General features: G+C 43.7%; 1 long non-coding RNA gene across 1 annotated transcript; it reads right to left on the reverse strand.

The window, feature by feature from the left end:
* Positions 1–13,172: 13,172 nt before the first annotated feature.
* LOC124503779 (uncharacterized) lies at positions 13,173–18,507 on the reverse strand. Its single transcript, XR_006960266.1, has 2 exons — positions 18,339–18,507; positions 13,173–13,587 (listed from the first exon to the last, which is right to left on the reverse strand). It is a non-coding gene; the product is annotated as an uncharacterized LOC124503779 (long non-coding RNA).
* Positions 18,508–27,379: the final 8,872 nt, after the last annotated feature.

A 27,379-nucleotide genomic window follows, 5' to 3' on the forward strand; every position in this document is an offset into this window, starting at 1 on the left:
GCCTTCTTCTGCTGTTTTCTCAAAATCCTTCAGCTTAAAATATTCGGAGTACCAAAGTGCCATATTTGGGGGTAGCATATCTTGAACCGCACCAAATTCATTTCACCTGACCCAATGAAAATTCAGATTTTCATAGATTTTTTGTTTTTTTAGGCTTTTTTTTTAAAATAGACTTCACATCCAGTATGGAGCCCAATGCAGGGCTTGAACTCATGACCCTGAGGTCGAGACTTGACCTGAAATCAAGAGTTGGACACTTAACCTTCTGATTCACTCAGGCACCCCTGTAGATTCCTTGTTGATTGGAGAGTGTGTGCTGCTGTCCCATCCATCTGTAGAAGTGGAGAGTCATGATTGGTTTATTCCCTTGTAGTTAAAATCCAAGAGTCCTCGAACTCTCCCAAGTCCCATGCTATTTTCAGCACATCAGCACTGCCTCACATATATACAGGGAGACAAGACCATGGGAGGAGCGCATACTTTCATTAAAGATTAGAGAAATTAGAAAAAAAAAGAGATAAATTGATTAAAACTATATTTATAATATGACCTTCATCTATTGGAAAACATATTTATACCTGTAAATACATAAAGAAAACACAGGAATGTTCAATGATACATTGAAACAGATGTGAGTTTATAGGTGACTTTTTTCTTTTTGACTGTCAATATAATGTAGGGCAGCACTCACTGTCCAATGGAACTGACTGCCATGATGGAAATGTTCTATATCTGCACTGTCCAATTCCAGCAGTCATTGTGTGTATATTGAGCACCTGTAATTTGTCTAGTCCTAATTGAGAAGTAAGTGTAAAATACATACTGAATTTTTAAGTCTTAGTATGAAGAGAAGAATGTGCAATAACTCATTTAGTTACTTTTTATATTGATTAAATATTGAAACGATTGGATTTTGGATACACTGAATTAAATAAAATATTATCAAAAGTAATCTCACTTGCTGCTTTTTACTTCTTTTAATGTCACTACTAGAAAATTCTACATTATATATGTAGCTCACAGTATATATCTATTGAGTGGCACTGGTCTAGAGTTTAAGAGCATGAAATTTGCTATTGGGCACACTTGAGTCAATTCCCAGTCTTCACTTTTCCAGCTAGGTGACCTTGAACAATTTACTGAACTCATCCTTTGTTCTTTTTCAGTTGTGAAACAGGAATATTCATTGTCCCTAGCTCACAGAGTTATTGTGAGGATTCAATGAGTTGATGATGGAAAGCATCTATAGCAGGGGAGTGCCTGGCACCTGTTAAGTGCTCAGTAAGAATTAGTGGTTATTCTTATTTCTATATTTTCTAAGATGGATGTGAATCTTATATAAGAAATATTAAAAAGAAAATTGAAACAATTAAATTTTAAAATAAAGCAGCTGTTTTTAACCATGGTCAGAAGCTGAGTATTTATGTTGCTTTATTTAAATCCATCTAGTAATGTTTGCTTTGTTTTAGTGTGTGTGTGTGTGTGTGTGTGTGTGTGTGTACAAACCTTGGACGCAAGTGGAGTTGGGGACCATGACAAGTGACCGTTTATTAGGCAATCCCATTCTTGCCTTCTGATCCTGGTTCTCCCCCTCCTTCGAGGGGAGGGAGTAATTGCATCATGGTTCTCCCTGGCGTGCACAACACGCCAAGTGTTTGCCTATATTTAGCCAACATGAAGTCACTGAAACTCTATGCCCACTAGATGCAATTATGCTTTGTTATTTGTTGTTCACATGGCTTATATCCTGACTGCTCTGCATAGTTTGTGTCCTTAGATGAATTTAAAAGAACTGAAAACCTTTTGTACTGAGAAAACTGTTTGGGGAGTAGGAACTGAAGTCCCAAGTCACTGAATCCCCTGGAAGGGACCCTGTGGTGAATGCTTGCTGCCTCCTACAAACCAAGGATACCTCAATTATCCTCCTTTTTGATGGCAGGGTGAGCAAGCTGGGGAAGGAAGGGTTGTTTATATTCTACCCAACCGGGAGAAGCAGCACTTCTGGTCGGTGGCTCCCGGTAGTGGTCCCAGCTCCACTTTCCTTCCTGCAATCAGAAATGGCACATGGAATGCAAAAACACAGCAGGGTTGACCCTGCAAGTGGACGGGGCAGAGGGAGGGGGCGTGGAGGGGGTGCTGCCCACGGGCCTGGTTTCAGAGGTCCTCCGTGTTGCTCATGCCTCCATTTTACTCTTGGGGCCTTCTTCCCTCTAGTTTAAGGCTTTCAAGTGCTGTGTGTGTGTGTGTGTGTGTGTGTGTGTGTGTGTTTGTGCGTGACACTGGGAACATTAGCTTATTGTCCCAGTTCTCAAATTTTTCTTTCTCAAACTTTTCCCTCACTTTGGATGGCACAGACTTACTCTTATCAGAGATCCCGGTTTAGTTTAACTCAATATTTCAAAAGGGTTTTTACATGGTTAAGGCAAGATATTCCTGAGGCCAAAGATTCTAGACAAAATTTAGAGGCCAGTTGACACATGTTTATACCCTCAAACATTACCCTGCTCTTGTCCCCTAGGTTTTATTCTATCACTCAGACTTTTATTCTAAAACAGATGATTTTATGATGAAAAATATATAAAAATAACATTTAAAGGAATATTAAACGTCATTTTGAAAAACATGTTTGAAACTATTGTTTTTATATCACAAATGGTATTAAAAGTGAGTAGAAAAAAATGAGTAAATATCTCAAAAAAGTATAAACAAACCCTATTTCATTTGTTAACCACATAAACACAGATTTTAATGAGTTTTAAATATTCATTCACTTAACAAATATTTACTGAGCACCCAGGGTGAATAACAGTAGAGTACATTGTGTCCTCACTTTATCTGTCTTTCATTAAGTAATCACAATTTTTATAATTTTACTAACAGATATGTTTCTGGCATCATTCTTCCTCACTTGCAATACAGATTCGGCGACATTATTAAAAACCTACCCGTGGACAACACTAAAGAGAAAATGAAAACAAAGATATAAACTCAACTCAGTGGCAGTTTGAAGTGGCCTTGTCAATGAATGGGACATTGTTATCTCCCAAAGGGCTGTGAGAAAGAAGTTACAATTACCAGCACACCTTTCTCTCTCTCTCTCTTGCAAAAGAGGTTTGCAAATAACATCAGGGTAATTCATTTCAGAGGAAACACTGAGTCAACTCATATTTATTAAAAAGTGAAGTATTTGAAACTCAGCATTCTATTATTAGTAACAAGTTAATTTCCACATACCTCACACTCTAATGAGAATAGCTGTGTTGGACAGTAACCAGTCATCAACACCTCAGTGTGAATGAAGATCTGAGAGTAGATGCTAAGAGAAGTGAGGTAGAGAGAAGGAGAGAACAGTGGGTACTTGGAGCAGGGAGGGGGCGCCCTGGGGAGAAACATCTCTAACTTCCTAGTTTGCCTGGGAACCCGGGTCTCTGGAATAACCTGCCTAGGGCCAAGTCCTACTTTACCCTAAATCACAGCAACTGAGTTCTTTCCGATTACGATTCATATTTGACTCCTACTAATTGCTATGATTACCATTACTAATTACCATGATGGAAAAGAGAAGTCTGCTCCTTCTGAGAGCTTTTATAAATTAACAGTCATTATAGTGACCATTTATGGTAAGTTTTTAAATGCATTAAAGTGATTGTAGTAAGACTGGAAATAAATATTGTTGCTATGGTTTTAAGATTTAAGATAAAAATAGTAATTCCATTAGTACAATACTTAAAATATGCCATAGTATAATTGATAATAACTTTACTATAAGCATATAACATCATTTTTTAAAAATTTCATAAAGATCATATTTTCAAATATGAAAGAGATTAGTCAATAAATGGGGTACCTATTTGAAAAAGAAAATAAAGAAAAATAAAATCTCAATCTCACTCTTCATATAAAATCCATTTTAAAAGGTCTAAAAATTTAAAAATAAAATAAATGAATACATTACAATTCCAGAAGATAAATTGAGTGTATATTTTTATAATCTTAGAGTAAGGAAGCTCTTTTTAAGTAGAAATTCTCAAGGAAAAGAATGTCAGTTGGGGCTTTTTTCTTTCTTTTGACGTTAAAACATCCCCACAGCGAAATAAAAATGTCTCCTTATCCTACAGAAACAAGGTTGAAATAATAATAGGGAAAATTTTGCAATATTTAACAAAATTAAAGCTTTCACTTATTTATTTTGAGAGAGACAGAGAGAGAGCACAAGCAGGGGAGGGGCAGAGAGAGAGGGGGACAGGACAGAGGATCCGAAGCAGGCTCTGTGCTGACAACAGACAGCCCAATGCGGGGCTTGAACTCATGAACCACGAGATGATGACCTGAGCCGAAGTAAGACGTTTAACCGACTGAGCCACCAAGGTGCCCCGGAAATTTTGCAATATTAATGACAAAGCGCTGAGATAAAATATGCATAAAACACTTACAATGACCATAATAAATTTTATATATAGGAACAAACAATCCTATAAGAAATGGACAAAGACTTGAATAAGGAGTTCAAAGGAGAAGCATAGTGTCCCCACACTGTTGAGCACAGTTAAGATGTTAAAGGGAGACACTCTCCAGATCACCAGCCCAAGCCCCCATTTTACAGAGGGAAATGTAAAGAAGTTCAGTGACATGCCTTATGTCAGCCATGTAGAATTAATTCAACTTTACCTTGAGAATGGTCTCTAGAGATCCTTATACATCAGAAGTGAACAAAAGAAGTTGCTGCCCTCCACATTCAGACCCATATGTGTGGCTTCTGGAAGATCATCAGGGAGAACGCTTGAGAAGCAAAGGGGGACCCCAAGGTCCTGTTTGAACTCCTGTCTGCAGAAGATGAGGGACCCAGATCATTTGGCTTGGCTGCTCTTGGCAGTGGCTTTCAGAGGCTCAGGATGTGAGACACTGAGTTAAAAAGACAGTCCAGGTCAGCCCCCATTTGTTTGGATGACAACCTCTCGCCCAGCTCTGCTAAAGGTCACTGCCTGCAGGGCAAGGCCGTGCCAACGATGGCTGCAAAGACCAGACTTGTCGTCCAGGACTGGATGCTGATACAATCTGAATGGAAACTAAGAGGAGGGCAGAGAAAGCAAATATGTATAATCCCAGTGGCTTTAGTTAACGCCGGGGTCAGGGGTTTCCTAAGTCTGGCTTGCAAATAACTATGGCCATGGGAAATAATACTTTTAGGTAGGATACAGACACATTAAAATTTTTAATGGCCTGGTATCTGTCTCATTATGTATAAACACATAACTGGCACAACAAAGTCATGATCTCACATATATGGTTTATAAAGATGAGGCTGCCGTAAGTGTTTAGGTTTAAAAAAAAATGACTTCATTTAAAGAACAATACTAGGGGCACGTGGCTGGCTCTGTCAGCGGAGCATGGGATCCTTGATCTTGGGGTTGTGAGGTCAAGCCCCACATTGAGTATAGAGATTATTCAAAAATAAAATCTTGGAAAAATTGAGAAAGAACAACACTGAGTATTAATGGTGCAGGTGTCTGAATACAGCAAAGATTGTGAATAAGGTTCGCAAATGGCTGAAGTTTGAGAAACAATGATGTAGTCCATTTCGTGTCATTTTTTGGACCAGTTCTGGAAAGAAATACATTTTACAAAGCCTGCCAGCCCATGCATACATACATGTACGCAGCTGTAAGAAAGACTTTGGGAAACCACATTTAACACTATTTAGGTGATGCACTCTGGTCCCTACATTCATCTTTGACTCCCCCTTGCCCTTTTCTTTCTCCTTCTCATAACTGATTGTCTTTAAGTTCTTCCTTCAATTCTGCTTCTAAAGGCTCTTTATTCGTCCCTTTTTTCTTCTCCAGGGCTTCCTTCCTGGTCTATGCCCTCATTACCTTTCACCTGGACTGTATCTAGCTCATCTCCTCATCTCCAATCCAATTTTTCTCCTTCAATCCACCCTCTACACTGTTGCCAAAAAGCTTTAAAAAAAAAAAAAAAGAACACACAAAACGTCTGATCTGACCCTTTTGTGCCCCAGTGCACAGGATAAAGTCCAAGCTCCTCAGCAAGACGTGAAAGACACCTGGTTTTTGGTTCCTGCTGACCCTTCCAAATTCCAACACTGGCAGAATCAGGACTAGAAACCCAGGTCTCTTGATTCTCAAGTCTAGTCGTCTTCTCAGCATACCACACTGCCTCCGCAAAGAATCTCTTTGCGTTTTCATTCCACAGGTGATACCTACATAGCTAACTCTGCCTTCTGTGGCACAGGGAGTTTTGCGTAAACCCTGTCATGAGACAGAATGTCACGAAGTAGACCAGATGTAGACAAGGGTATTGTGTCCCTTGTCCATTATGAGCACATAATGTCACGAGGGGTAGATGTGAATAAAAAGGAAATTAAAAGCATCTATTAGGCAGGGTGCCTGGCTGGCTCAGTTGGTAGAGCATGTGACTCTTCATCTTGGGGTTGTGAGTTCCAGCCCCACTGTTGGGTGTAGAGAGTACTAAAAAATAATAAATAAATAAATAAATAAATAAATAACTTAAAAAAGTTTTCTATCAGGCAAAACTGAATTCATGTTGAGGACCACAGATACTGTATAACGATTATCGAGGCCATCCTCATTTTCCATTTCTTCCACAAGAAGCAAATGGTCTGTAGTGAGCAGACAGTGACCCATTGGTTAAATCCCGGGCTAGGTCAGCTCACTAGAGTAAGCAGAGTATAACCTGCTACCCCTGACCCTGACCTCACCCCCACTGATTAGACTTGCTTTACCCAATGTAATATTAGCTGACGTGACACACTTCAATTGTGCTCCCCTATTTTGACTTGGCCTCTTGAACGGGGCACACCCTCTGCTACAAGAGCATGCCTCAGGTAGCCTTTGTCCTTTCATCCTGGGTCAGGAAATTGAACCACGTGGAACCCGTATCTGACCCTAAGGCTGGAGGCCAGCTGAGTTCACGCCGAGACTGACTTGCAGACCCATTAGCAAGAAAAATAAATGCTTGTTGACCTCCGCCACTGAGAATTTCAGGTAGTTTGCAACAAAGCAAAAACCGACTAATCCGAAAGTACAGCGGGTTTGGTTTTGTTTTTGTTTTTATCAAGCTAAAAAGCAACTCCTCATTTTCTTTTTGTGGATCATCTACAGGGGGGAAAGTAATAACGCTCCCCAGCATTGACCTTCTCCTAGCCCCCAGCATATTTCTGGGGCACCTCCCAGCATGCCGGTTGCGTAATGCAGAAAGCTCTGCGGCCTCATTCTCACATCGGCCTGACAAGAAAGTAAATTAGGACTGTTACACTCCGGCACTCCCTCCCCCACTTAAGTCACTGCCAAGTCCAGAGTAAGACAGAAAATCCGGTGGCTCTGTGTTTAAATTAGCACAGCCAAGCCACTGTTTCTCCTTTCAGAAACTGCCAACTGTCCTTATCGGGGGTCTCCAGCGTTGGGGATCCTGTCCCACTAGTTTTAGCCATGATTATTTCCAGCGACAGTTCATGGTACCCGAGCCCTTTTATAAAAGGAACGTTCCCTTGAAGGACGCCAGCAAGGGTCATCGCCACAAGGTCCAACGGCCCGGCTCACACAGACCTCTTTTTCCTCTGGCTGAGGTCACGGAGGAGCGTCCTTGTCCTCTGTTTGGGTTCCTCCCTGTTTTTCTTCCCCTCCTCGGGGCTGCTCAGCTCTTGCCCGCCGTAACCCAGGTCCTGACCGCGGGCAGAGTTCTGCTTGCCGGCAGCCCAGAACCTCCGCGCCATTGCAAACGCTCTCCTCCAGGTGGCAGTAGAGAGCCGCTCCCTGCCCTGCAGCTTACGTCACCTTGTTTACCCGGCTCCGGGTCATTTTTAGATCTAAGATCACAGGATGTTAATTGGGCCAATGATTTCCCATTCGTTTTGGCAAAAGGCCCTTCATGTGGGCGTCGGGACAAGCACGATGTCCTTCTTGACAATGAAATTTTGCTGCGGGGAGTATTTCTTTGCAAACACTTGGAATTTCATCTTCAGGAGATGGGAAAGCTGCGCGTTGGTATGTGCTACGGGCTTGATTCAGGGTCACTTTAGTTTTGGAGCCGAAAGGAGGGTGGTGTGAACTAGGCAGAGTGGGGAGGCCAGATACAACAAGGGTGTCTGGGAGACACTGCCAGAGCCAGCTGGGAGTCCGCAAAAGGAGTCTGCCATTTTACTTCCCTTTCCACTTTATAAAATAATTACTCAGCAGGAAAACATTTGGACTTTGGAACTTGGAGGGATAAGGAAAACAGCTGATTTGGCCAATCTGTGTCCTGACTCATTGTGGGGAGACACCTTGAAGTTCAGGGGCTCAGGAGTACCTGCCTCAGATGCCCTCACCCAGGAATTGGACCTGAATGTCTCATAAATCACGCATTTCACAGGCTGGAACTGTTCATGCCAACAACAACAAGCACCACTCACTTATTTATTACTCATTTATTACTCCCACACTACCCAGTACTGATGAGGACAGGTGAGTCCCAGAGGAGGTAAATGGTCAAGCTCACTCTCTCATCTCCAGGCCTGGGTAGTTTGAGCACAAGTAAAAACATCAGAAGCTCTGGAGTTTCTGCTCTCTCTTGCACAGCTTTGGTGATGAGGGGATGGAAGGCACTGAGTTTGCCAGTGACTGTGCAAGAGGCAAAATAAACAAATAGAGTTCTCCAGTTACGCAATCCTTTACAAGAAGAGGGTAGACACGTCTTATGCTAAAGGAAAGAAAGAGAAAATCTATAATGTTAAAAATAAATGAGCCTCAAAGTTTTTTAAGTGCCAGTGCCTCTCTGTGCACCTCACATCTCATTCTTTTAGCACTCCTGCTGCTGCTACCGCGTGTAAACCACCTCCCAGAGAGGGCAAAGTCCTCTCCCCCAGGTCACGCGCAGTCCAGTGACATGATCACACTGGCCTGGAGAAATAGACGGTTTTCACGTAGGCAGGAAAGGAAAGGAAATCCAGTTCAGTTCGATTCAACGACCATTTCTTGAGCTCCTGATCTGTGTCAGATCAGATAGCCTCAGACAGGCACTATAGGTTATAAAAACGTGAAAAGTCACGGTCACTGCCACAGCAGAACTTTGAGTCTAGTCGTGCTTATAGTCCTACGGGATTTGGGCTCCTTTTGGAAAGCACATGATGGAAGAGGGGTTGAAAGAGATTGCAATAGAAGAGGAGAGCGGCAGGTAAATAGTTTGGAAAAGTGTACCTCCACTTTGGTGTCTACTTAAGAGTGGATTGGGGGCAGGGCCCGACGACAATGGCAGAGCTGTTCCGTGGAGAACAGGAGCCCCACACCGTAGGCACTCAGGGGCTCTAAAGAGACTGAAGGAGGTGGAAACAGGAAACAGGAAGACACTTGCTCAGGGTCAAATGGTACATCGAAGGGCACGGATTTGGAGCCAGTCACCAAGAACCACGGAGTTGTCCAAAGAAAGTTCAGGAGTAGGGAGCATTCCCTATAACTGCTTACCGTAGGACGACCTTTGGACCCGCTTCAGCTTCTTGCATCTGTGAATAGGCAGTAATACGTGAATAGAAAGAAGTAAGCAGCCCCGGGTCCACCTGTCACCAGTGAAACTGCCTTTTGAAATGCCTTCTGTCATGAATCTGGTGATAACTCAGATCCATCCTAATCGCGGGGAAGTGCAAACGGAGAGAAAGCAAACAATGACATTTTTTGTATGGTTACATGAAATTTTAAAAAGATTTTCAAGAACCTTCTAATTGTTGACTATAAAACAAATAACAGGCAACAGCATAAAACAAACATACGAATGAATAAATCATAAGGCAAATACTTTAGTAACCTTGCAACCACCCATGAAAGGAGAGAACCATGCCAGCAATCCCAACAACAACTTTTTTTCTTTCTTTTTCTTTTCCAACAAGAACTTTTTAAGCCTCGGTAACTGCTGCAGGCTCCAAGGACACACCAGACAGGTCACTTGAAGGATGTTCTGAAGCCTCTGAGGAACAGAAGCGCCCTTCAACCATCAACCAAGCACTATTTGTGGAGTGCATCGTATAATCCTGCCACATACCAAGTATAGGGCCTCATCCCCGCATGCTTTACCTGAATAAGGTGAGAGAAGAAAGGGACCAGCATTTATTGAGTACCTACTGTATGCTAAGTGCTTTATTTATGTTATCTCTGAGTGAGATAAATTAAGCATTAATGCTCACTGTAACTTTGTGAGGTTGGGGTTATACTCCCCACTTTATGGAGGAGCAAACTGATGTATAGAGAGGTTAAGTAACTTGCCCAGAGACACTCGGCAAGTAAGGGGCAGTCGGCACTTGAAGTCAGGCGGCCTGTCTGCAGAGCCCCACGCTTTGCCACCGCCTTGACTAAGAAGTTGGTTAGTGGGCAAGATACTTCTGTTTGCCCTGGCCAGAGGGAGTCCTAGGTGGAAGATCAGAGGGAGGGAGAAGCAGGAGGGAGACCCGGGGTGGTGGCACTCCCAGGCTGGCTGCCTCCCTTTTCTATTGGCCACAGCTCTTGTCAGGTGGCTCTAAGCACACAGGGCGCACTCTCCAGGTTTTGGCGACTGCACCTCCCCTTGCCCCTTCGGGCCTAGGGGTAGTCAAGCAGCTGTTACTTATTGCACTGCCTCTGTGGTTTCCCTACATCCTGCCCACACCTTTGTAAATAGCCCCTTTATTCAACTTTCTTCAAGTTACCCAATTGGAGTGTGCCATCTGTTTCCTGCCCAGGTCTGGCCTGATATAAATAGGGAGGCAGGAAAGTAGCAGCTCTGCGTCTTCCTCCCTGTGTGGGCAGCATTCCTCGTGGGCACAGGACCAGTCACAGGGGAATCAGAATGACCTCTCACTCGAAGGGCTTCAGGATGGTCTCTGCATGTGTGTTAGGGGAGGGGAGGGGTGTGGAGGGGGTCCTGGCACTGCAGAGTGAGTCTGACTCCCCCCAGACTTAGGACCTTCTGGGTCAAGACAGGCCACAAGGGTTCTGTTGGTTGAAAGGAGCCTAGGCCTTACTGGAGAAGGGCTGAAGGGAAGAAACAGAATGGAGCGGGGCGGGGGATGGAAGAGGCGGGCTCACAGCCATGTGACCTGGGTTCAAATCCCAGTTCCTCCACCTACCAGATGTGTGACCTCCGGCAGTTCATTTAACATTTCCATGCCTAAACTTCCCCATCTGGAAGGTTGAATGATAACAGTAAAGGAGTCCATAAATGCAATGTCTGGCCCATAGTAAAGGTTATATTACTTGGGGGAGATCAGTCCTTTGAAATTTTCGACCTTTGAAAAATGCCGGGCAGATTCACCTGCCCCAGCCCTTGGGGAGGATGCCCTGGGAAATCAGAAAGCCAACCATGCAGCAGATTGCCACAGCTTGGATCCCGAGGCCAGCATGGAAAGCTAAGGGAGGCGTGGAATCCTTCCAGTACCTCTTGGCCCTGTCCTGGATTAGGCTGCTTCTTGAGGGCACACAGAGCAGATGTCCATTAGAAGACCAGAGCAAGTGAAGTTTCCAGAAAGATCTCACTCTGGGAGAACCAGGTTTCCCCCACCTCTCCCCTTCCTAAAGGCCCCCCTTGTGTAGATATCGCTTCTCTCTCCCGCATTGTCAGTTTCTTCCTCTGGAAAGGAATAGTCTCATCAGCAGACAAAGATGCTCTGATATCTCTTATCTTAAATTCTTCTTTGATTCTACATCCTCTCTCAGCTCTCTGATCCCATTCATAGCAAAAATTTCTTCAGAGAGTTGTCTGGAGACACTTCCTCCCCTCCTGTTCTCTCCTCCATAGATCCATTAGCGTTTCAGGCCCCCATTGCTCCCCTAAACCGCTCTTCTCACCAATGTTTTCCACATTTGCTACATCCACCTTTCTATCTTTTTCAGCCTCTCAGCCACATTTGGCCCTCTGAGACAACACGCTTTGTGTTGACGCATCTTCCTGCCTCTGCTTCCGTGGATGTGTCGGATCCAGGAGGCCTGGATCTCCTCCTGCCTCTCCAGTTTTGTCAGCGTGCCAGGCCAGCAAGCCTGCTCAGGGAGAGCTCTTGGGGTGTATAGTGTGTAGAGATTAACTCCTTTATCGGTTCTTTGCAGCGCCTGAGGAAATGTGAGGAAACTTGCGTCTTTGCCGACCATTGGAAGTATGAGGCTGATGGGCGCTGGAGAGGGGAGGGTGGCCAAAGGGAAGCATTGGATATGGTGCAGGGATGAGCTCCAGTCTGTCCCATACCACAGCCATGGGAGCTCACAGCAGTCAGATGCTGGCATCCATCTCTGGACTGCATAGTAACGGGATGGTTTGTGTGTGAGTTTCCCTATGCTCTCAGAGCCTCATCTCTGAAATGCAAATAACAAAAATCACCTCATGGAGTTATCGCGAGGATTAGAGTCAACGTTCACACGATTCCGGCGATGTGCATGGTTGGTGCTCAGTAAGCAGTGGCTGATAAAATAAAGTTCCTGCTAGGCCAGCCTTTTACCTAAATCCCTTCTTATAAAAAAATATCTGGTGAATCACTTATATCAGTTAGGATGCTTTCAACCATAATAAGCACAGAAAATCCAACTGAGCTTAACAGGAAGGGAAATGTGTCATCTGCTTTAAGAAATCCAGAGCTAGCTTCCGGGTTGGCTGATCCATAGCTTAACAATGTCCTAGAGGGCCACACATTCTTCCATCTCTCTGACCTGCATCCTCAGCCTGTCTTCTTCGTCCCCTGACAGTCTTCCTCATGGTTTCAAGATGGTGGGCACTTGATTCTAGATGTCACTTGGAAACACAAGCATGTTCAATAGCAGGAGAGAACTGTCTCTTCCTGTGTATGCCTTTTTAAGCAAGGAAATCTTTCTGAAATCCACCCAGAATGCCTATCATATCTCATCAACCAGAATTATCTTGTGTGGTTATATTTTCTTTTTTTTTTCTTTGAGTTTATTTATTTATTTTGAGAGAGAGAGTGTGTGTGCGTGCACCAATGGGGGAGGGGCAGAGAGAGAGAGGGAGAGAGAGAATCCCAAGCAGGCTCCTCGCTGTCAGTGCAGAGCCCAATATGGGGCTTGATCCCATGGAACCGTGAGATCATGACTTGAGCTGAAATCAACAGTTGGACGCTTACCCAACTGAGACACCCAGGCACCCCTCATGTGCTTATATTTGAACAAGAAGACAATCACTACCAATCACAATTGGTTGTTTCAATCAGGTTTTATTCCTGAAGCAGGAAGAATGGCTATTAGATAGACAACCAACCAATGATCTGCTCCACTATTTGTTTAGCAACATCAAAAAAAAAAAAAAAGGTTTATGGAGCACCTATTATGTGCTCAGGCTTTGGAGGTACTGACATCATAGTTTAATGCCAACCACTGCAAATTTAGAACCTAAATGCTGGAGATCTTGGCTCACAGAGAGAAGATGCTCAGGAAATGTCCTCTGAAGCAAGGAGCCGAAGGGCAAGGTGGAGATGCCTGGGCTGGGTTCATTCACGGCCAGGAAGCATCAGTCTTGGAAGCAGGGCTGGCCAAGAAGGTGAGGGAGCTCCCCAAGCTTCAAGCTGGCACTCAGCTCCCAATTATGATTCCAGAATTATTAGCTTTGATTCTGTGAGAAAGGAGCACATCAAAGCCAGAATCCTATGAATTAAAATGTTGACTAATCGAGCTAATTATAGTTCAGTCATCTGAATTTTCACACGACGAGCCTGAGTTCTCATGAAAGCCTTCTCTTGGGCAGGAGGAGGCTTTGATGATGAAGCGGCTATTTATGTCCCAAACCCAGTCCTCCCCACTCTGGCCAGGGAATCCTTTCTGGAGTGCCTTTTGCCCACTCAAACCCCTTATGGGTTCTGCTCCAGGTTTCTTGAAAGCTGAAGCAAGCTCAGTTGAGGGGCAGATTATGAAGATGCTTGGAGCAAGATTCTCCTCCCTGGAAAAAGATCTAACCGGAGTGTCAGAATGTCATGATGAGATTCTTTGTGTTTTCAATTTTATTTCAGATTTAAAAATACTTAGGTAATTTACATAGCCTAATTATACTTTAGGGAGAAACTTCTCACTTAACATGTCTCAGTTATCAGATGCAGAATGGTATAATAAATTTTAATCACTGTTTAGATGTTCTGTGATGCAGAATTAGTAATATGGACTAAGCCTAAATCTTTGATGAGCAACTGAAGACATTTTTTGGTTTTCACAACCAGGCAGGAGGGATGCCACTGGCATCACATTTGGTGTGAGGCCAGGGATACTTCTAAACATCTAAAATGCACAGTTTAGACCCCCGCAAAGGAGAATCACCTGACCCAAAACGTTAGTGGTGTTAACCTAACGCTGGTTAGGCACTCTTCTTAATTGCATGGACAATTAAAGACATAGATATACAGAATATGATCCACTTGGTATGTCCCCAAACTATCTCTTTTTAAGGGAAGTTTTAATTAATTATCTTATAAATACTACATAAACAATAGCAAGTTTTAAAATTATGCAAGATTTGGGGTGCCTGGGTGTCTCAGTCAGTTAAACATCCAACTCAATTTCGGCTCCAGTCATGATCTCATGGTTCATGAGTTCAAGCCCCACATTGGGCTCTGTGCTGACAGAGCAAAGCCTGCTTGGGATTCTCTCTCTCCCTCTCTCTCTGCCCCTCCCCTGCATGCTCACACACTCTCTATAAAAATAAATAAATAAATAAATAAATAAATAAATAAATAATAAATAAAATTATGTAAGATCTAGCTATGAACTAAAGACTCTTTTTATTAAACTTAACTGTTATCAAACTGTGCCTAAATCAACTAAGGGAGAGTTAGGCCTTACTCTTACTTCCTGACTATCCTCTGTTATTCAGCGTATTTGGAGCTTGAAGTTAATTTGTCTTTTCAACATACTTTCAACTGTAAAGATGTTCTGTTCTGTCTTCTCCTTTCAGATAAAGACCATTTAAAAATTGTTTTAATGAACATGTGCACATAATCGAAAAAGTCAAATAATATTAAAAGTCCGATGAACTTCAGCAGTTTCCTTCCTCATTCCCTCTCACAACCCCCAAGTCTTAGTGTTTTTTTTTTTTTGCCATTTACACATTGCCATATTTTATTCATTCATTCATTCATTCATTCATTCATTCATTCATTGAAAGTAGGCTCCACACCCAGCATGAAGCCCAACCTGGGGCTTGAAATCATGACTTTGAGATCAAGACCTGAGCTGAGATTGATTCGGATGCTTAACCAACTGTGCCCTGAGAACTGCCATATTTTAAATAATCTACACGTGCTATTCTCTTTTGGTTCAACAATTTAGATGTATTATCTTCCTGTATTGGTAAATGAGGATTTAGTGCTCTTTTTAGCCATCCTCTCCCTCGTCCTCCCTACGTCATGTATTATAATTATTGGTTAGATTACTGTTGGTGTTTACATGATTATATACATGCAAGGAAAGCAGAGCATTGTAGTGCACTATTATTTTTCTTTGTTACTTTTTGTTTTTCCTGATATTGATAATTGCCTTGTTTGTTCACTGGCAACTACTTTAGATTTCTTTCTTTGCAGTGCCTTTGGTCAAAGTATTGCACTTGTGACCTAATTTCTCTTTGCTGAGGCCAAATTTAGCTGACATTCTGGGTTTTCAGCCCCCGAATGCCCTCTACCTCAGGACTTACTAAAAAAGAGACTCTAATCTAAGATGCAGCCCATTTCCCATCATCGGCTTTATTTTCCCCAAATGGGTCATTCTTCAATCACAGCTTTTCATCTCCATTTAAGAACCTAGCTCCTGGGGCGCCTGGTAGGCTCAGTCGGTAGAGCACGTGACTCTTGATCTCGAGGTTGTAAGTCAAGGCCCTTTTTGGGCATAGAGTTCACTTGGGAAAAAAAAAAAAAAAAGAACCTAGCTCCAGCTAACCTTCCGTGGCTTCTTGCTGGAGGCCCTTGACACCATAGTCTCCCTCGTCACACATCTGAGATCAGTTATTACACAGCCAACACTGATTTCTTCAGAAGGTCTTAGGGGCCAGTACCGCTCCAGCACACGTGATCACACATTCAGTAGCTTCTAAAAACTCAAAACACATGGCAGCATTCACAGTTGCATCTGAGACCTCTGTTTTCTCCTTTTGGGCTCTATACTGTTGCTGCCCTTTGGGTCCACGACCTTTAGGTTAGCTCACTAATGATCTTGGGCTGTGAGCAATCCAAGGGTTTGTTTAGAACGGTGTCAAGTAAGTAGCGACCCTCTCTGGTTTTTGCTTTCACCGAGTGTGGTCTACCATACCCCCAGGATTCATCGCCCTGCCCCTCGTCTTTCTCTACAAGGCTCGATGCTGTTGCCAATACAGGGAGCCCTGGTGTTCCTGCCCCCAAGGGTGAGGGGGTCTGTCATAGAAAATGAGGACCCCAATGCTGAGGAGAGGAAACCCCATTAAAACTTTGCATGATTCAATTCATCCAGAGGAAAGGCCTCATTCAACAGGGGATCTCCGTCAGAAGAGCTCTTCTCCCGAAGTGTGCTGGTCTCTCAAGATGCTGAAAGCAGCTTCCGGACTTCGCTGATTCAGCCCTGGCCTGCCTGCTTTTGGAGGATGCTTGATCATGTCAGCTTCCTGGTGATAACCGGCTTTATTTAGCCTGCCCTGCTTCTGCCTATTCCTGTACCCTCTCTTACGGAATCTCTTCCCATCCAAACTGAGCAGCCGGGGAAGGAAGTCAGACGGTCTAGGCCGTAAAACCTTGAAGTATCCACATCTCTCCTCAAACTCACTGACCCCTACCGCTAACAGAAAGGTGGATACTGAAACACTGGCACAGGATCTTTTCCTGAAATACAGCCTGCTTTCTACGTCTGCATCTCTGCTCACTTCTCAACAGAGAACAAAGGGATTTTTATGGAGGCAGACACACCCCGCATTCCCAGTTTACAGAATTTATTTTTAACCAGAACTACGTGTAGAAATATGTGAGCAGCTATGCTCGTAATAATAGACGGAAGAGGAGAAGATGTGTGTGTGTGTGGATTCATCTTCCTAGGTATGTGTGGCTCTGGTTAATATTTAAAATGGTCTCGAGTTCTCTGAGCACACACTGACTGTCTGATGGGGGAGGCGGTGAGGAGAGAGACAGGTGGGGGTGGGAAACTGACCTCGGATTAAAAATTAATTGTGCTCAATTTTTAAATTAGATCGTTGTAGGCAGATGGCTATGAATTTTAATATGATTTCGTATTTAGCTTTTCTTTTTTTTTTTTTTTTTGAGGAGATTTAAATTCTATTATTCACCAACTAGGCAATTTATGAACTCACATTTCAGCTTTAATTCCACCTCATCACAAGTAGAATTATAGGGCTGGAAAAACTCCACCAATCGTTCTCCTTTGGAAAGAACCACACCCAAAGCCAACCAGGGCAACAGGGATCCCTAACACATTTTTTAAGACTTCTAATTTAAGGTATTCCACAGCCAGTCTCCCTTGGGAGCAAATTCTGGTGTTCCACTTTTCCGTGCTGTCAGCCTCTGCTGTGTTTCTTCTCCTCTTGCTCCATGTGGCTGGATAGACGGGGGAACCGCCACCCAGTCCCAGGCTTCTTCATCTGCCTCGGGCTCAGCACCTTCGGGGGCCCGCATGCCTGTTCTGTGGGCTGTGAAGTGAGGCACGCTGGATCAGGCCACAGCCCTGGGCCGAAGGGGAAAAAGAGGAAACAAGGAGGGCCCTTCCCAACTTAGGGTGTAGGAACTAACCTGATTTCAGTGGTCCTAAAATGGTGTTTGGTCTATTTCAGACACAGTGTCCAAAGAGAAAAGAAAGGCTGGGAATGGAGTGGTACCACAGGGTCCTCTTTGGATGGTGTTGGATGACAGGGAGAGAGTCCAGACAGCAGCGGAGGTCAGAATAATGATCTCAAGTTCTAGAGGGAAGGTGGGATCCTTCCCAGTGGCCATTGATGATGCAGCTCTTCTCATCGTACCCACTCCCTCTGGACCCCTTACTACATCGTTGGTGTCAGGGATGGTTTTGATGACTTCCTATTTTATTTTTCTTAAGTTTATTTATTTTGAGAGAGAGAAAGAAAGAGAGAGAGCATGCTAGCGCATCAGGGAGGGGCAGAAGGAGAGAGAGAATCCCAAGCAGGCTCCACACAATCAGCACGAAGACATACACAGGGCTCCAACTCATGAACTGTAAGATCATGACCTGAGCTGAAACCAAGAGCCAGATGCTTAACTGACTGAGCCCCCCGGGCACCCCAATTACTTCCTACTTTAGATCTCCAGTCCATACCCCTTTCCTGGACTCCAGACCTTTATATCCAGCTGCCCAGGGGACCCCTACACTTACACGTGGAAAGAAACTTACTAGCTTTCCCCAACCTGCTCCTCTTCCTGTGTCCTTTGTCCCAAGGAGAGCACTTACTCTCGGCTCCTTCTTCTCACCGACCATAGTGAGTTTTTTGTCAAATTCAGTTGCGTCTGCCTTCTGAATAGCTCCTCATCTTCTCCCCTCCTTGCCATTTCACTGGTCTTAGTTCTGGTCACCATGACCTCTCACTAGAATTTGCAATGCAGCCTCTTATCTGTGCTATCTCTAGACATGAACGTCCTTTGCCAATCCTTCCTCCTGAATGCAACGTTCATTTTCTCTCTTTTGCTTAAAATTCTTCACCTGGTGCCCACTGTCCCCAGGGTAAACTGCAAGACCTATTAGTGTGACTTAAAGGTTCATGACCTGCCCCACTTGCTGCCTATAGTCACCTCCTGCCCCTTCCTCCGCATCATCTCCAGCCGTACTGAACGTCGTGCAGGTCCGTGATTTCTCTGAGCTGATTTCTCTGAGCTGTGTACATGATGTTGTCACTTTCTTCAGCCGAGGAACTTTTGCTCATCTTTTGGGATTCAATTCAAAGTATCATCTTCTCGGGGGCGTCTGGGTGGCTTAGTCGGTTAAACGTCCGACTTCAGTCCAGGTCATGATTTCACAGTTCACGAGTTTGAGCCCCGTGTGGGGCTCTGTGCTGACAGCTCAGAGCCTGGAGCCTGCTTCAGATTCTGTGTCTCCCTCTCTCTCTCTCTGCCCCTCCTGCACTTGCACTCTGTCTCTCTCTCTCTCAAAAATAAACATTAAAAACAAAAAACCAAAGTATCATCTTCTCAAGGACTGCTTCTCTGGGTAAGTTCTTCTCCACTTGCTCCCACAGCTCAGTTTCCCTCTGTCCTCCTGCTTGTCTCCTGTATCTTTCTAACCAGGCTGTGAACACTTCCAGGCGGGGTGTAAGACCTGCCTGGTGTAAGACACCCAGGCCAAGGGGCACCTGGGTGGCTCAGTCGGTTAAGCGTCCAACTTCGGCTCAGGTCATGATCTCACAGTCTATGAGTTCAAGCCCCACATTGGGCTCTGTGCTCCGAGCCTGGAGCCCGCTTTGGATTCTGTGTCTCCCTCTCTCTGCCACTCCCCTGCTCACACTCTGTCTCTCTCAAAAATGAATAAACATTAAAAAAAAAAAAAAAGACACCCGGGCCAAGATTTTTATCCTCTCAGAATCTGTGTCATTAGCTGTACAATAATAACACTTCTTTCTAAGCTGTTGTGAGGATCAAACTTACAAAGTACTTGGCATTGAGCCTGACACATCATAGATGCTCAATAAATTTCAGGTGAAGGGAGGGTAGGGAGAGAAGCTGCAAATAAGCTTATAGGCTCACGATCAGTTGTGAGAGAGACCTATGTGGGTCACTGTGGCCTTTGCCATCTATGCAGAGAGATGGCTGGGCTGGATAGCATTAAGGCCAGACGCCATCTTGAGAGGAAAAGCTAACTGAGCAGGAGTGAGCAACATCCAGGCTGATGGAGAGCAAGACAAGGAAGACCAACAGTGAATGCAGGAGGTCTCCGTGAGATTGCATGCAGCATTTGACTATGACAGGGCAATTGCTGAAGGCCCGGCTCAAAGGGTCTTGCCACGTCTTGCCAAGTGCCATAGCTGGCATGAGACAGTGGGAAGCACATTCTCACCCTCACCCTGGGGCTTTGAAAACACACTTGACTGGTCCCCACTTCCAGAGGTTTGGTTTCAAGTACCCTAAGGTAGACCCAAGACTGGGAATCTTTAAAAGCTCTTCAGAAAATTCAGGTGTAGGCACGGCTGAGAATCACTACTCTAAAATGAAGACAGCCCGGGGCAGCTGGGTGGCTCAATCAGTTGAGCATCCAACACTTGATTTCGGCTCAGGTCATGATCCCAGGGTCGTAGGATCAAACCCCACATCTGGCTCCATGTGAAACCTGCCTAAGATTCTCTCTCTCTCTCTCTCTCTCAAATAAAAATAAAATAAGGCAAAGACAGCCCAGTCCAGAGAGGGGAGGGAGTGCCACACTTCCTAGACCAGAAGAGACTGAGTTTGCCCCTAGGCCCCCAGAGTGTCCCCTGGGGCGTAACTGAAGGAATGCCGGGCTGCAACTCTTACCTGCCCTGGTTGGGAGTAGCTTAACATTAGAGCTGGCCCATTCACAGATCAAATGGCAGGGAACAGGGATAGATGAGGGTAGGAAAAATGAGTCTAATGGACACACCTCTCCTGATCTCAAAACCCCATCCCACCTCTCCAGCCCTTCCCCTAAGGAAACCAGCTGCTCTTTGGGAGGAAGGAAGTCCTTTGGGAGGTGATAGGGTAGAACATCTTCTTTTCCTTCATCTCCCCTCCAACAGCCATTGGGGAGCTGCCTTTCACTTCTCCTGGGGACCAGCTCAGAGATGGCAGTGTAGAGCTCATGGCCATTCTAAGAATGTAGGGAATTTTTTTGGATAAGAAATGAAGCCACAGCCAGCTGCCGCAGACTCTTAGTTTGAAGAGGTCGTAGCCAAGAATGAGAAAAAAAGTAAGGGAGGAACTCATTAAAAAATTACAATCAGCTGACATTTATTTGAAAAATGCCTAGTTCCCTACTCTGTGGATTGCCACAATCCGTATACGTAAAAGGTCATCAGGATGATGACACCTATTACAGTTCACAAGAAATAGCCCCACCAAGAAATGGCATCACAGAATGACTTCTAGAAAAAGTTGTCCTTTATCACGCTGGTTCTCCCTAGACCCTACAAGCATTTGATCATGCCAACCTGATAAAAAATCATTGATCAAGAGTTGCATGCAATGCAAACAGCCTCTTTCTCAGCCCCTGCCTGGAAAAAATAAAATAAAATAAAAAGTGAGGGCCCTGGATCGGTAAGAAATCAAAGTTTCCTCCCCTGGACTTTAACTGCAGAGGCATAGCCCGGGGTGGGGTGGGGTGGGCGAGAGCAGTTGAAATAAGAGTAACAAAGGTTAACCTGCCACTGATCTTGATGTGTCCCCACCTCTCCAGCCTCACCCCACCTTCATCACCTTCATACACCTACATACGAACCTCACCTCGTCCCACCTTGCTGTGAACTCAGTGCTGTGCAAAACTAAAGCTTTTGTGTCCACAAAGTATTCCCTCCTTCCCCCTCCCCACCCAAAGCAGGAAATTTTGTAAAGTCGTTCGTGATTCTAGAAGGTACTTAATTGTAGAAAGACCTGGAAATAAAGGGTCTCCCATCCCCTGTGGGCAGAGACCCAACGTAGACTATTTTCGTTCAATCATCTCTTCCTTTTTGGAAATTAACAGCTCAAGTCTCTATTGATTTAACATGCTGTCCCTGGGATGCAGTGGGGATTTCACACAAGTAATGAGGACAGGCTGTTCTGTGATTATTTAACCCTTCTGGTCTTTTATTTTTGTAATTTTCTCTAAAATGAAAACAACGTGGGCACCTGGGTGGCTCAGTCAGTTAAGCGTCTGACTTCGGCGCAGGTCACGATCTCACAGCTCGTGAGTTCGAGCCCCACATCGGGCTCTGTGCTGACAGCTCAGAGCCTGGAGCCTGCTTCCAATTCTGTGTCTTTCTCTCTCTCTTCCCCTCTCCCACTCATGCTCTGTCTCTGTCTCTCTCTCAAAAATAAATAAACATTAAAAAAATTTAAAAAATAAAATAAAATGAAAACAACCCAAACACATAAATCTATTAGAGGGAAGAAGACCAACTCTTGCATTTCCTCTTGGGCTTTAAATATATATAGTGAAATATACTGTAGAAATAAGGGGATTTCAGTCTGTGTCTCTGCAAGGTACTCTGAACCACAGATACTCTTGTGAAGGAGCAGGCTCTGTAATGCAGTAGGACAGTAAGAGAGAGGACAGGGCAGGGGAGGGGGGGGAAATGAGCAAGCACCTTAATTTTCCCTCTCGGATCTCTGCCTCTTTCTCTTTGAGTAGCTGGGGGACTGTGCTTGCTTGTGATGATATCATTGTGCACAGGGTAGAAATCAAGATGGCGGACTAAATGAGGCACCAGGACTTGGGTGTGAAGAGCTGGAGGATGAGGGAAGAAAGGTAGGTAGAGTTGCCGTTTAAAGTACAGTAAATGGGGTAATTGTCAGGATCAATCAACTACTTGATACAAAATTGAATTCTCAGGGAGTATTCCTCCCTCTGCTTTGATGCAGGAAGAAGAAGAGTCCTTAATTCCTCATGATTTCAGGGACAAGGAAGGTCTTCCAAATTGAGGGAGGGGGGGAATAAAAAGAGAAGCCTTCTTACCCAGGCCACTTAGCAAGCGTTCAGTGGGCACACCTGCGAGGTGCAAAAGCCGGAGGTGAGCTGAGGAGAAGCCCCACTTCTGCCATGGACTTGGAAGTTGCACGGGTGGAGAGGTCACCGTGACACCCTGGCTTGTGCCATGCTCAGGTAGTGTCACAGTCTCACACGCTATTACAAGTGAGTCCCATTTGTCTCTGGAATCCTCCTCCCCATGCTTACCTTGTGGGGGGGCCATCCCTGTGTGGTCAGCAAGTTTTGTTCCTGTGGCTCCCCACCTCCACCCTCCCCTTTCATTTCCCCCTCCCTGAGCTTATGTCTTAGTTCCTTGTCTCAGTTAGACTCTGAGCAGGGCCGTGGAAAGAGCGCCCGGTTCTGCTCTTACTGGGTGAATTTTGGCAAGTCATTCCATTTCTTTGAGTCTCAACTTTCTCTATAAATAAGGATAATAGTAACACTTGTCTTGTATTGCAAGGATTAAGTGAAATGAGGAATGAGAAATTAACTACAGCGAATTTCCATAGAGAATGTCCCACATGCCAAGCACTGTGTTGAATGCTGTCTGTACTATATCCCACGTCATTCTTCCAACATCCAGTAATGCAGGCATTTTTCTGCTCATTTACAGGTGAGGACACTGAGGCTTAGAGAGATTGAGTAATGTGCCTAAGTCATTGCTAGTTTACGGAAGTGTCCGGATTTGTATTCGATCTGAATAGTCTTACTCTAAAGTCCATGCTGGTAACCAGTGTCCCACCACCTCTATAAATGCCCCTGTAAAATGGTATGTCAGCAGGAGATAATTTTATTAGATACAGCTAGTACACAGTGCTAGCTTCATTAGTAGACAGATCTGAAGGGACCAAAGATTGTATCATTTACACATAAAAAATGCAGAGCAATTAATTTACATAGAACCACAGGCTTTTACAGGTGAAAGGGGATTTGAGATGATCCAGGCTTGTGCTTTGCAAATTCTGCTTCTCAGAAGCCCCATACCAAGCTGTCCTTTTATCTCTTATAAAATTTGTTATTATTTCTAGGTAGCATTTTGTCTGAAGAATAATTCTAGAACTTACTCTTTTCTAATTCACTATCATTTTACGGTGGCCTTTTTTTTTGGGGGGGGGCATTTTACCAGAGCCATAAGAGATAAAAGAGACACAATGATTCCCGAGTTCTGGCCCAGGTATCTCTTTACTCCTCAATCCTATCTCTTGACACAATGTGTCCAATGTAGTAAAGTGTTGAGAAAATTAAAAATTAACTATATATACATATATATGATCTTATAAAATTATAAAAATCTTATAAAATTAACTATATATATACATATGAATATATATATATGAATATATATATATATATACATATATATATATATATATGATCTTTGTCAAAGATATATCTCAGGAAGGCACATAGGTCTGGCTGATCTAAGCAAAGGTAGTGGTAATGAGGCATGGTGACCAGTATAAAGTAATGAGGCATGGTACCAAATCATTTAAAAAGATTTGGAGGGGCTTGAAATTGATGTCAGTAATGACTATGATGAAGTTGTCTCCTACAGAAGTAAGCAGAAGAATACCGTCCCATGAGGGCCTTAAATTCAAGGATCCATTCGTTCAGCCATCATTTGGGAAACATCTCTCTACCGGGCACTATACTAGACAGAGGGACCACAAAGATGAAGAAGACAGTGTCCCTGCATTCAAGAAGCTGACATACTGGAGTAGGTTGTGAAGTGGCAGATGCTTTAGTGTGGTGAGAATAGTGACAGAGAATTACAGTGAGTCCTGGGGATACTTTGGTAACCGACATCTTATCCTGCCCGGGGTGGGGAGAGTGCAGTCGTCAGGTAATCTTCCTGGCAGATTTAACATCTGAGAAGAATTCAGATTCAAGGAGATTGACATCAGAGGGCATTGTTCTAGCCTTAGGTAGAATGGAATTTAGCTTCTTTCTACTTTTTCTGATGAAGCAGAGATGGGCCATTCAGCAAGGCTCCTTGACCATAAGCCACAAACAGATGAACCCAGACCGCATTGCCTCAAGGGTGTTGCTCACTAGAAGTTCTGCTTTCAATTACTATGAATAGTTTCTTAAGATTATTTCTTCTCATAGAGATGAAAACAGCTATTCCTCAGAATCAGAGCTGGTGGCGTTTTCCTCGGTAATTACTTAGATCTCGCCTCTTGTGCAGGATTTCTAAATAAGTGTATGCTACGAGAGCCACACTACATAGCTAGTAGACGCTTGACAAACAATACAAGAATTAACTGTACTAGCTATGAATTTGGACTAAATGAATTTGTACCAGGTCAAATTGCTGAAACAAATGGACTCCAAGATATAATGGATGAAATCCAGCAACATATATCACTCCTGAAACAGGGCGAATAGTCCAAGACATCAACAGCTATCTTCCACCTGAGGAATCACTCCTCTCTCTTAGATTTCATTTCCTGAGGGCCTCTGTCTCTCTGTGTCTAATTAGAGGAAGGGAAAAGTAAGAGTGAACACCTTCTTAAAGAGCTATACCCAGGACTGGCACAAATCGGTCCTCTTCATGTTTTATTGACAAAGATTTGTCACGTGGTCACATATGGCTTCTGAGGCTGGTGGGAAATGTAGTTCCAGGCTGAGCAGATGCTTCCAGCCACAACTCTATTGACACAGATGAGGAAGATTTTGGTGGGCAGCTACTGTCTTCATCACATAAATGGAAAGAAAGTGAACCATCAAAAATATCTAAGAACATAACTAATAAGACTGCCTCTAGCTCCAGAACATTTTATAATTACTTGCTTGCTAATGTCAATACCTGACCACATATACCCTTAAAAATTTCAGATAGAAGGGGTGCCTGGATGGCTCAGTCAGTTAAGTGTCGGACTTCAGCTCAGGTCATGATCTCACAGTTTGTGAGTTCAAGCCCCACATCAGGCTCTGTGCTGACAGCTCAGAGCCTGGAGCCTGCTTTGGATTCTGTGTCTCCCCCTCTCTCTGCCCCTCCCCTGCTCACACACACTCTCTCTCTCTCTCAAAAATAAAATAAAAACATAAGTTAAAAAAATTTTTCAGATAGAAGCCGATTCACAAATGGAAAACATGGGACTATGATCAGGTGATTATATATTACTTGTTTGTCAGAATCCTGATTAATTTTTTAAAAAATATTTAAGAAATGTGACAACTAGATAAATAATATTAATAGAAGTTATTAATCAGAAGTTTTCAATCAGAGCAATTTTATCACACCAGCACATTTTTTTCAGTATCTTTTTCATGCTAAATACTTTGGGGTAATACAAAAAAAGATACTGTCATTAAAAAAAAATTTAAATAGATATATGTAAATATGCAATTAAGATTGAAATAGAAGCGACGCAGTACAATGATACTGTTGACTGCCAAATGGATTACGCACAAAAAAGTCTAGGTATGGTCAGAAGGCATGGAGAAAGCAGGGTTTGAGCCAAGTCTTGAAGTGTGGGTGAAGTGTTGAGAGGCATAATGATTGGGAATGCATTACATGCATGGAAGTTCCTGAGGCAAAAGAGAATGAAGCACATGTGAGGATCAGAGGGGAGATCATCATGAGTGAAGAAATGGATAACAATGATTCATTATGGTGGTGACTTTCCATGAGCAGGACAAGGGAGGGAGGGAGAAAGGATGAGAGAAATAGGGAGTTAACCTTCTGCTCCCTGGGTGGAAATGAGGAATGAGGTAGAAAGTAGTGTGTAGCTTAAAAAGCTATGAGTTCAAGCCCCACATTGGATGTGGAGATAGATAGATAGATAAAAAGATAGAAAGATAGATAGAAATATAGAAAGATAAAATTTGTTTATTGAAAATATTTGACCTTTTTTTCAAACCTGGATAGACTTCAAGTTTTGAAGCACCTGTAAACCTTTCAGACTAAAATTAAGATTCCACTTAGCATGACAGTGACTGGTACAATGCACTTAATAAGTGGCCAATAAATGATCAAACTGATAGACCGATTGATAAACACCTTAAGGCAGGTTCACAGAATAACCACATGGTAGGCAGAATTCTAAAGATAGCCCCCAAGATTCCTGTCTTCTGGTTATTCAATCAAAACTAATCTAGTAATTCTGTGAAGAGATTTTGCAAATATAATTACAGTCCCAAGTTAGTTGACCTGAAGATATGGAGAGCCCTTTACAAGCTGGGTTTTTTCTCTGGCTGGTAACAGAAGAAAAAGTCAGAGAGATTGGAAGTGAAGGAATCTGTGTGCTATTGTTTACTTTGAAGATGAAAGAGCCCATGTGAGAAGGAATGTGGGTAGCTTCTAGAAGCAGAGAGTGTACCCTCACCTGCTTGTACTCTATCTCAAAATAAATAAATAAACTTAAAAAAAAAGGTGGGTGGGGGCGCCTGGGTGGCTCAGTCAGGTAAGCGTCTGACTTAATCCCTGCGCAGGTCATGGTCTCGTGGTTTGTGGGTTCGAGCCCCACATGGGGCTCTGTGCTGATGGTGTGGAGCCTACTTGGAATTCTGTCTCTCCTTTTCTCTGCCCCTCACCTGCTTGTGCCCTTTCTATCTCAATATAAAGAAATAAACTTTATTATTTTTTTTATATATATATGAAATTTATTGACAAATTGGTTTCCATACAACACCCAGTGCTCATCCCAAAAGGTGCCCTCCTCAATACCCATCACCCACCCTCCCCTCCCTCCCACCCCCCATCAACCCTCAGTTTGTTCTCAGTTTTTAACAGTCTCTTATGCTTTGGCTCTCTCCCACTCTAA

Source organism: Lynx rufus, unplaced genomic scaffold (assembly GCF_022079265.1).
Source record: "Lynx rufus isolate CCGP_SWC_20201006 ecotype Redwood Valley unplaced genomic scaffold, mLynRuf1.p SCAF_8, whole genome shotgun sequence".
NCBI classification, from domain to species: domain Eukaryota; kingdom Metazoa; phylum Chordata; class Mammalia; order Carnivora; family Felidae; genus Lynx; species Lynx rufus.